The sequence below is a fragment of the Lactuca virosa genome, chromosome 8 (genome assembly GCF_052849685.1).
Source record: "Lactuca virosa cultivar CGN04683 chromosome 8, Lactuca_virosa_CGN04683_v6, whole genome shotgun sequence".
Lineage (NCBI taxonomy): Eukaryota > Viridiplantae > Streptophyta > Magnoliopsida > Asterales > Asteraceae > Lactuca > Lactuca virosa.
The window spans coordinates 332,421,079-332,432,090 of record NC_136433.1 but is presented as its reverse complement, the minus strand read 5'-3'; the positions used below and the strand labels follow the sequence as shown (position 1 = coordinate 332,432,090).

The following is an 11,012-nucleotide window of genomic DNA, read 5'->3' as shown; positions in this document are numbered from 1 at the left end:
AGGTAAAGTATAGTGAGAAGACTCACCTTGCGAACAAGCAAGCAAATATCCTCGAACTCGAATCTCGAACTAGCCACCGCCTAACACATAGGGTAAATATCTCTAATTAAAACTCGATTCTCAACTCTAAGTAACCACATGATATCCTTTTCTCTCTAACTCTCGAATTGGGTAAAAGACCATTTTACCTCTCCATGGTCTCCATTACTCATGTTGACCAAACCTTAAAGTCAACAGAAGTCAAACTCGAGTCAACAGTCCTTGTTTGACCCGACTCGTCGAGTGCACTCATGCAACTCGTCGAGTCCCCTCTTTTCCTTAGAAGTATCAAGAAAGTCCAGCTCAGCTCGTCGAGTTGACCCCCAACTCGCCAAGTTATCACATGATCAAACTCATCGGGACAAACCCTAATCGACTCGTCGAGTCAGGCCAAGGACTCGGCGAGTGCCTTCAGTCTGTTTTCTCATTCAGACGTTTTAAGGCAGATCTACTACCCTAAACTCTAGATCTAGCCTCCCAAGGCTCTACTATTACGTAAAACTTCGATCTTTACGTTCATGCATGACATACTTGCTCCATAATGCCAATACAAGTTCTAACAAAGGTTACATGCTCAAGGTCTTGTCTCTAACTCAATAAAGTTCGGGTATTTGGGCTCACAAAGCCTCCTACAACTCAGATCTGAGGTTTCAACGTCAATCATGCTTAAAGATCACGATGACACCAAAAAGAATGGGAGAAGCCCTAGAAACTCCCTAAACCAAAATCTTCATAAGGAAATGACCAAGTTAGCATCTTTTTACCTCTAACTGAAGCAAAACTCTGAAAAACCTCTCGATCCAAAGCCTCCCCTTGAACCAAGCTTTGATGCTCTCCACTTCTCCTTCAACAATGCACTAAAATCCACAAGATTATCCTCTTTCTCACTCTCTAGCTCAAATGGACGATTAGGGTTTCTCTCAAGGAGGTAGGGTGACTGGTTAAGCGCAAATGGGGCTATAAGTTCCCTTATATAGGCCCCGACCCCGTGAAATTAGGGTTTCTCTGCCCAGCACCTACTCGGCGATTCGGCTCTCTGACTCGTCGAGTCCATTCATTAATCCCACGTGGACACTCGACTCTACTCGACGAGTTGGACTCACAACTCGCCGAGTCACTCCATAAATCTCAGATTAATCACACAATAATATACCTGAAAGTCTGGATGTTACATGTATAGATTACCGGGAGCTGAACAAGGTAACAATGAAGAACCGTTACCCACTCCCGAGGATTGATGATCTCTTCGACGAGCTATAGGGGCCATATTGGTTTTCCAATATCAATTTGCGTTCAGGCTACCACCAGATGCGAGTCAGATATGAGGATGTGCAGAAGACTGCTTTCTGGAATCGCTATGGCCACTACGAGTTCGTGGTGATGCCCTTTAGGCTTACTAATGCCCCTGCCGCCTTCATGGACCTCATGAACCGCATACTCAGACCGATGTTGGATCGGTCTATAATAGTCTTTACTGATGACATCTTGGTTTACTCCAAGACGCAGGAGCAGCATGAGGAGCACTTGTGAGAGGTGTTGGATACCCTGAGGAGGGAGATATTGTACGCCAAGTTCTCCAAGTGCGAGTTCTGGTTGCACGAGGTGTAGTTTCTGGGGTACCTTGTCAACCAGAACGGTATTTTGGTCGACCCGGCCAAAGTGGAGGCTGTGATGAGATGGGAGGTTCCGAAGTCTCCATCTGAGATTCGGAGTTTCCTCGTGTTAGCAGGCTATTACCGGAGATTCATACAGGACTTCTCCAAAATAGCAGTACCCTTGACACGATTGATGAAGAAAGTCGTTGTATTTTGTTGGGGGCCTGAGCAGCAAGAGGGATTCGAGACATTGAGGCAGAGGTTGTGCGAGGCGCCCATCTTAGCCCTGCCAGAGGGCGTGGAGGATTTTGTTGTATACTGCGATGTGTCCATTTTGGTTTTGGGCGCAGTGTTGATGCAGAGAGGGCACATCATCACCTACGCCTCGAGGCAGCTGAAGCCTCACGAGGCGAACTACCCGACGCATAATCTGGAGTTGGGGGCAGTTGTTTTCACCCTCAAGATTTGGCGACATTACCTCTATGGGGTCCGTTGTACCATTTACACGGACCACAAGAGCTTGAGATACCTCACGGATCAGCCGAATCTGAACATGAGGCAATGCCGGTGGTTAGACGTGGTGAAGGATTACGATTGGGAGATCCTCTACCACCCGGGGAAGGCTAAGGTTGTGGCCGATGCGCTTAGTCGCAAGGCAGCCCCGATCAGTGACATTTGCTTGAGGATGACGGTGGTGACTCCGCTTCTGGAGAAGATCCGGGAGGCCCATCGGGAGGCTATGAAGGAGGAACACCGGAAGAGTGAGCGTATATTGGGCCAAATCTCCTCCTTCGACTATGATATTCATGGGTTGTTGACACTACACCGAAGAGTGTGGATTCCGTACACAGGTGGTGTGCGCCATATCCTGATGGAGGAGGCACACAAGTCCAGATTTTCCATCCATCCCGAGGCGACGAAGATGTATATAGATCTTCTTTCCTGATTATTGGTGGCCCTGCATGAAGCGGGATGTAGCCTGGTACGTTGAGAGGTGCTTGACCTGCAGGAAGGTCAAGGCTGAGCACCAGAGACCTCACGACAAGACGCAGTCGTTGGATATCCCTGTGTGGAAATGGGAGGATATCACTATGGATTTCATCACGAAGCTTCCCAGGACCGCACGGGGAGTGGATTCGATTTGGGTCATCGTGGATCGGTTGACCAAGAGTGCCCATTTCATCCTGATCTAGGAGAGCATTTTGGCCGAGAAGCTAGCCGGCATCTACATCAGAGAGGTAGTAGCTCGACACGGGGTGCCAGTTTCCATGATTTCTGACAGAGATGTGCGATTTACTTCTAGATTCCAGAAGAAATTTCATGACGAGTTGGATATTCATTTGCATTTTAGCATGGTTTTTCACACCCAGACGGATGGTCAGAGTGAGTGGACCATCCAGACCTTGGAGGACATGTTGCGTGCATGCGTACTAGACTTCGGTAGTAGCTGGGATACCTACCTTCCCTTGGCAGAGTTTTGCTACAATAATAGCTACCACGTGAGCATCGATCGTCCTCCCTTTGAGATGCTTTATGGGAGGAAGTCCAGAACCCTGATATGTTGGGGTGAGGTTGGACAGAGGGTCATGGGGAGTACCGAAGTGGTACTCAAGACGACGGAGAGGATCCAACAGGTCCGGAGCAGGCTTCATACCGCTCAGAGTAGGTAGAATAGCTACGCCGATAGAAACCGATCGGACCTCGAGTTCCAGGTCGGGGATATGGTTCACCTGAAGGTGTCACCTTGGAAAGGTGTCATCCGGTTCAGGAAGTAGCGTAAGTTGGGCCCCAGGTACATTGGTCCTTTCAGGGTTATAGTTCGGGTGGGCAAGTTGGTGAAGGTGCAATGGCAGCACCGCAAGGGCTCGGAATGGACCTGGGAGGCGGAGGACGAGATGAGGGAGCACTATCCCGAGCTATTCCCAGACGCAACAGACTTTGAGGACGAAGTCTAAAATAAGTGGGGGATATTTGTAATGCCCGGATCCTGGTATGTAATTTAAATGACATTATTCATTCTTGCAAGGGGACTCGACGAGTTGGAGGCCCAAACTCGTCGAGTAGGAATGTAATTTGGACGCGAGACTTGAAGTCTACTCGACGAGTTGAGTGCCTCAACTCGACGAGTAGGGCTGCCAGAGTGAAACCCTAATTTTCAGGGTTTTGCACCCTACTTAAACACCTTAACCTCCAAAGGTTGGCCTCATTTGTAGCCTCCATCACCCCAAACCCTAGCCACGAAACCCTAATCTACTTTTGAGTGTTCTTGAGCCATTGTTGTGTGTTCTTTGTGGTTTTGAAGCTTAAGAAGGAAGTAGAAGCTCAAGGATTCAAGAGGAAGCCAGTAGATCTGGAGGCTGAGCTCCATTTCTGACTCATTTGAGGTATAAAGTTGATATATTGGCCTTCTGTTGCTTAGATCTTCATTTAGGGTTGTATATTGTCGATTTTGGGCCATATTGAAGTCATTTTCGGGATTTGAGTGTATCATGAAGTTGGGACTTCAGATCTAGGCACTTATGAGCTTATGAGGCTTAAAGTTTCCAACTTTATCAAGCCTTGGCCCTTCCTCATGCCCTAGACCACTTATATAGCTTAGTTTTGGTGTTTTTAGCTTCATGACACCATGCATGAACGTAAAGTTAGCAACTTTCTGTGGTAAATTAGTCCTAGGGGACCAGATCTATGATTTGGAAGCATTGAACTCGACTGGAAGTAACTGAATGGATTTAGACTAAGGGTGACTCGACGAGTTATTCATCCAACTCGGCGAGTTGGGTCGTGGTCCCCCAGCCTTTTCTATTACTGAGCAAGCTCGTTGAGTCTAGGAGATAACTCAGCGAGTTGGCCATGGTTTTGGGTTATGAAGATTACGGAACTCGATGAGTTCAAGAAGGAACTCGGCGAGTTGTGAATGAAATGTCCCGACTATGTTATGAGGAGGAACTCGATGTGTTCATGAAAGAACTCGACGCGTTGGATCGAGATTTCCAGGGTTTTTATGGATCATGGAACTCGATGAGTTGAGGGTCCAACTTGGCGAGTTGAGTCAACCAGGATGTTGACTTTGACCAGTACGTTGACTTTAACCAGAAGGTTGACTTTGTCTTGGACTTTGACCAGAGTTGACCCTTAAAGAGGGTTATGAGTATGAAAGAGTAATTAAGGAGATTTTATGTGTAGGAGTTTGATGAGAGTTGATTCCAGAGCCGAGGACAGTTCAGCTACTTCACGACATTGATGTGAGTTACCTTCCAGTAGAAGTGGGTCGAAGGCACTAATGTCGGCCCACTAGTAAGAGCTATAGTAGAGATGATTGTCTTTGTGATAATTATCTGGTATGTCACTATCTGTAATGATTTATGTGCTAGTATGCTATGATGTTATGTGATAATGGTAGGGGGTGGGATAGGAAGCAATATCGGTCGAAAGGGTCGAAGGGGTATGCCAGCACACTGATAAGCTAGGCAGTATATGACTTATATGTTTATGTACTAGGATGTTATATGGTAGAAGTAGGGGTGAAATAGTCCCCGGTACCGGTCGAAAGGACCGTAGGGGTAGGCCATCACTCTGATATGCTAGGCAAGGTACCGTTCGATAGGACCGAAGGGGCAGGCCAGTACCCTGATATGCTAGGCTAGTTACCGGTTGAAAGAGACCGAATGGGTAGGCCAGCACCCTGATATGCTAGGCAGTTACCGTTTGAAAGAGACCGAAGGGGTAGTCCAGTACTCGGATATGTTAGACATTATGTTTATTGTATGGTATGTGGTATGATGGGGGAACTCACTAAGCTTTGTGCTTACAGTTTTCAGTTTTGTTTCAGGTCCTTCTTCTTCAAAGGGAAAGGAGCCGGTATGGTAGCCGCGCATTACACACACGATTTTCCGCATATGAGATTCTTGGGATTTGTACTCTAACGTTATTATTATCTTATGACATGCTTTTGAGACACATGATCTATGGTTTCTATTACATGAGATAACTCGATGATGTTTTCCATAATTTGTTTTATGAATTGTTAAATCAAAACTGAAATTTTTGGTCTTAAATTTTGGGATGTTACACAAACCTTATAACAAAAGAGTCCAAAAGTTTTAGCGGCAATATATCCATTAGTATTCTCTACAAGGAAATGAAATTATGGATACACATAGGTAAAAAGATATTATGAGGAAACCTTGAGAGTGCAATGACCATGAAATACATTTAAGTATATATAAGTTAAAAAATAAACATTATTTAATCAATTTGTTTCATAAAATACCATTAAGAATATTTAAATTACAAACCTTTTGAATGGTTGTTATTGATTATGTAGAAAATGAATAGTTTTTGGAGGTTTCAAATACATATGGTATAAAATGAAAAGTTTTGGAAATTTAGGGTCCGAATAAACGCTCTTTAGATGAGTTAGTTTAAATATGTATCTATCTTATTCTATATTTAAAGTAATTACAATGTGAAAAAAACATTATTTCAAATTCAATGATACCGATATAACTATTTTTAATAACATATATTAATTATAATATAATATTTTGCGCAACGTACGGATATTCGTCTAGTTAAAAGTAAAGGAAATAAAAAGCAAGATAAACCATATTATTATATATTTAGAAAGTATTTTACATGTCCAACCAAATTTGACCTATATAGTGTTTTTTGTGTATGCCTGTTTATGATTACTTATCGAGTCAATGTTCTCTTTACGTTTTTTAACAAATAAATAATTTCTACAAATAAACTTTCTAAGTGGAGAGTTGATTAAGGGCCCGAATATGGATGTGGTCATGGAAATTTAGGAGACCCACGGCATATTGGATACAAAACGGCAAAACCTAAGATGTTTAGAGCAATTTTGCTTCTATCTACTTTTGACTATATATTTATTTAGTTATTTTTAAGCATCTTTTCAATATATAGTTTTTTTTTTCTCTTTCAAAAAAAAAAAAATATATTCAAAAAATGATTAAAAAGATAACTGAATAAATATATCGACTATTTAAAAACATATTAAACGATCACATTTTCTAAATTCACCCGTAACAATCAACAAATATATATATATATATATATATATATATATATATATATATATATATATATATATATCTTATTATACAAACCTTATTATTTCTAAAAGTAGATTTAAGACGTCCAAACTTTTAAGTTGAATGTACAAACATTTATCAACAAATTACAAAATACAATTCATTAAGTACAAATATAAAATTAATATTGAAACATTCAAACCTACATCCTTATCTTACCCAATATAGAAGATTTAAATTTTAAAAAAATCATACTCTTTGATTAGAATGAGTCGGCATAACTTTTAAAATCTAAAAATCATATACTACCATTTTATGCATTACAGCTTATCAGGTCAATATCTGAAAAAGTAATAAAAAAGTGTTGGATTCGTTGACCCCGTCCATTCGGTTCAACAACCACCTACTATGTTTCCCTTTCTTCTATACATTTGTTACTCTTCTACACCCATTTATATAACCCTCTTCCCCATCTCCACTCCTCTCCATTTTGAAGATCGACAACCAAAACAATCTCGAACACAGAAACCATTCACCATGGAAGCATAAAAAATGCACCGTCACAATCATCTATCACCCCCGACACCGTCCCTGCTCCGATTTACCCCTTCTTCTTTCATCATGTGCACCTCTTTCGGTTCTCTCTCTTCAATCCGTTTCGTCTCTTCTTTTTAAATGTAATTAGCCGCATCACACCAACAACACCACGCTATCGTACCGGTCGCCGCCAAAACTAGGTAAGCTTTAAATACGTCTTTTACACATAAAAGTTGGTTATATCCATACAAACACCAAATCTTACTGGTTTACCTTTTTATTTTGATTCTTGGTTGCAGTTAATGAACAACTTTGATCAAGAAGAAGATATGGATTTGTTCCACATACGAGTAGGGAAAAGGGTGAGTTTATTTAATTTTATGATGTTATTTTTATATTTTAGATTCATATTCTCAATTGTTGCTCTGAACTTGAACCCCAAACATATTCTATCCTCTTTCTCGATTTTTGTTTCAATATTTACTATAGCTACCGAATTCTATCCATGCGACTAGAAGGTGTTTGTAAAAACGCCTCAATGAAGTCATATATATTCATTCTTGACAGTTTTTCATACAGAAAGTATATTATCATGTGCCTAGATTTAAATCTAATGTAGGTAATCAGTTTATAGAGGAATCTGCAGATCTGCTCAACGACCTATTAATACGAATTCACTCGGCTTTTGTTGTTTTAGTACTTCACAATTGACATTAATTATATTTCTTATTTTAATATCAGCAATATGGTACTTCACTTCAGATTGATTATATAGAATTAGTTATAGTGCAAAATGAAAAATTTCTCTTTCTGTGACATACATGATATTTGACAAATGACAATTTTTTTGGATTTCAATCATCGTATGGGTTTGTAGATACCTTTGACAAGGTAACTGAAATTACTATGCTTCCGCTCACTGTTCCCCATAAGGTTTCGACTATCTTTTATTCTTGTAATGGTGGGCATTTTAGCTTTGGTACCTTACTCCTTTATATCTTTGTTAAAAGAAATTCATTCATTTATAACCATTTTTGTATTTGTTATCTTTTTTATAGGAAAGTGGCTTGGGAGTAGGCAAATTATAAGAAGTTCGTATTAATGCAGATCGGTTTGAAATTATTAATCTTCCATTTTCAAATGAAGGCCACAAGTGTAGTTTGTAAGCTTTTCCACATCTATTTTTCATTTGATTTACCAGGTTACGAATTAGGTTGTGTGTTTTTTGATTGATTTTTGTTTTTTAATTTCTAAAATGAAGAAGAAAAATCAAGATATGCATATGTGTTTTTTGCTTTCTGTCTTTCATTTGATTTGTCTGGTAACTCCTTTTCTAATAGTAAAAGGAGATATGAAAGAAGGATGCTATTGCAATCAAATTAATGGAAATATATTGTTATTTTTTTGCATTTAGTTCTAAATTTTGTTGAAAATGAATTTCCTCTGTTCATAATGGATTTCACATTGGAAAAAGCACAATGAATCCACCACCTATGGCCTTGATATACCAAAAGTCCAGAACCTTCAAAGTTTTAATGAAATATTCTCTTTTCAACCTTATATAAGATATGATCTCTTTCCAAACTAGCAGGTGAACCGGTGTTGAAGGCAATAGAGAAGAAAATACATGGTGGAAATGAAATCCTTAATTCATCTAGGTGCTAGCTGTTGGAAAATATGTTTGGTGATCCAAGAGGCTGTGGAATAGGACATGATGGAAGCTATATGTATTAAGCACATTAATTAAATAAAGTCGATTAATGCAATAAGAATTGATGTTCCTTGATTTTTCAATGTTTTTTTTTTTGTTTTTCAATTACATGGCGACGTCTTAGCAGTTTGGTTGATTAACATATTTAAACATTAAACAAGAGGTTAAAGTTTGGTTGATTAACATATTTAAACATTAAACAACAGGTTACCAAACTCAAATCGTTATACACACATAAATATTAGAAATAAATAAATATGTTTATTCCATTAACCTCTTAAAAATAAATACACACAAATAATGAAAATAAATAAATCAGTTTATTACACTAAACAGTTATTTTCTTATCCACTCCGTTTTACATTTTAAGTATATTCTAATAAAAAAATTGTTTTTATACATAAAATTCAAGCCATACATGTATAAAATAATAATAATAATCTTTTAAGTTTTAGGTAATGACATTAACGTTAATTGGACTATCTTCAAAAGCTTAACTAATAAATCTATCGTTTTTATACTAATATGATCACGCACATCAAACAAATTAAATATAAATAATTATGATAATAAAATAATAACGTCGAATATGATTTAATAACATTATTTTAAAATTAAAATAGGTTGTTACGTTGGTTTAAAAATATAGCTATATTATTCTTGTGTTAAAACTAAAAATGCGTTTACAGTTTGAGAGTGGTTGTATTTTTTTTCCAAAATATATATATTAATGGTAATGATATCTATCAGTTAATTATATGATCTTTAGAGTATGATCTGTTACCAAAACCAAAGTAACGGCCAAAATTCACCAGAAAAAATTATTTGTTGCCTTCTATCACTATGTATTCTTAGTTTTGAAAAGAAATAGTGTAATCCCATGGACTTGAATTATTGAAATTGATTTCACCGGCTACTATTTATATCCAATTTTGGTTGGCTTTTCAACTCCAAGGCATTACCTATCATAAACAATCAATTATCTCTACTTCAAATTACAATGATCTAAAATAAATTGATTGTTAAAATAAATTATCTCTATTTGATTATAGACATGATAGACTAAGTAAATATAAACATTATTTTACCAATATTTTATTAAAATGATATTGATTTCTATGTTTTTTCGATTCTAATTAAATGCATATGCTATGGACTTATAGAAAAGAGCTATTCTTAGTTGAATTTTATGTTATTTTTCATTACCTTATAAGTATTTTTCCTACGTGAAATGCTATAGAAAACAACATACATTTCTTCTTATTAAAAAACTTTATATTGATTTTTCTTTTTATGAATTTACCATTTTGTTCTTTGGATTTGCTTTGGTTGCCTCCATGCATTTATGAAGTACCATGTCTCTAAAAACTATTTACCTCTAGAAACTAATCTCTGTAAATGCTATTTGCACCCGACGCTTGTTTAAATATATATATATATATATATATATATATATATATATATATATATATATATATATATATATATATATATAAAAGATGGTTCAGTTGAAATTCTAAAAGAAATAGTGATATTGAGATTCAACCTCAGCCATATATTTTTCATTTGCCGCTCTAACGCTTCAGCATATTGAAATCAACAGGGTTTACCTAATCATAATTGATTATATGGTAGAGTGGTATATATATATATATATATATATATATATATATATATATATATATATATATATATATATATATATATATATATATATATATTTGCTCACAGATTGACCAATCATATATGATTATGGTGGTTGGTGGTAGCGGTGGTGGTGGTGGTGGTAGATGTGGCGGTGGTATAAATGATTGAGGTGACATTGGTGGAGTCGGTTGGTGGCAGTGGTGGTGGTGCTGAAAAAATGAAGGTGTCGCCAAATAATCATTTATGATTATGAATCTCTCACCGTGTGAGTACGCTGGAGAGCAAGAGCAACAAATGAAAAATGTATGGGTGAGGTTAAATCTCAACATCTCTAGTTTTTTCGGACTCTCGACATAACCTACTATATATATATATATATATATATATATATATATATATATATATATATATATATATATATATATA

At 37.5% G+C, this 11,012-nt stretch overlaps 1 long non-coding RNA gene across 1 annotated transcript; it reads left to right on the top strand.

The window, feature by feature from the left end:
* The first annotated feature begins 7,122 nt into the window (after window positions 1-7,122).
* Window positions 7,123-9,022, top strand: LOC145129043 (uncharacterized). The gene is made up of 4 exons (XR_013717258.1): window positions 7,123-7,428; window positions 7,528-7,590; window positions 8,287-8,390; window positions 8,820-9,022. It is a non-coding gene; the product is annotated as an uncharacterized LOC145129043 (long non-coding RNA).
* The last annotated feature ends 1,990 nt before the right edge of the window (window positions 9,023-11,012 follow it).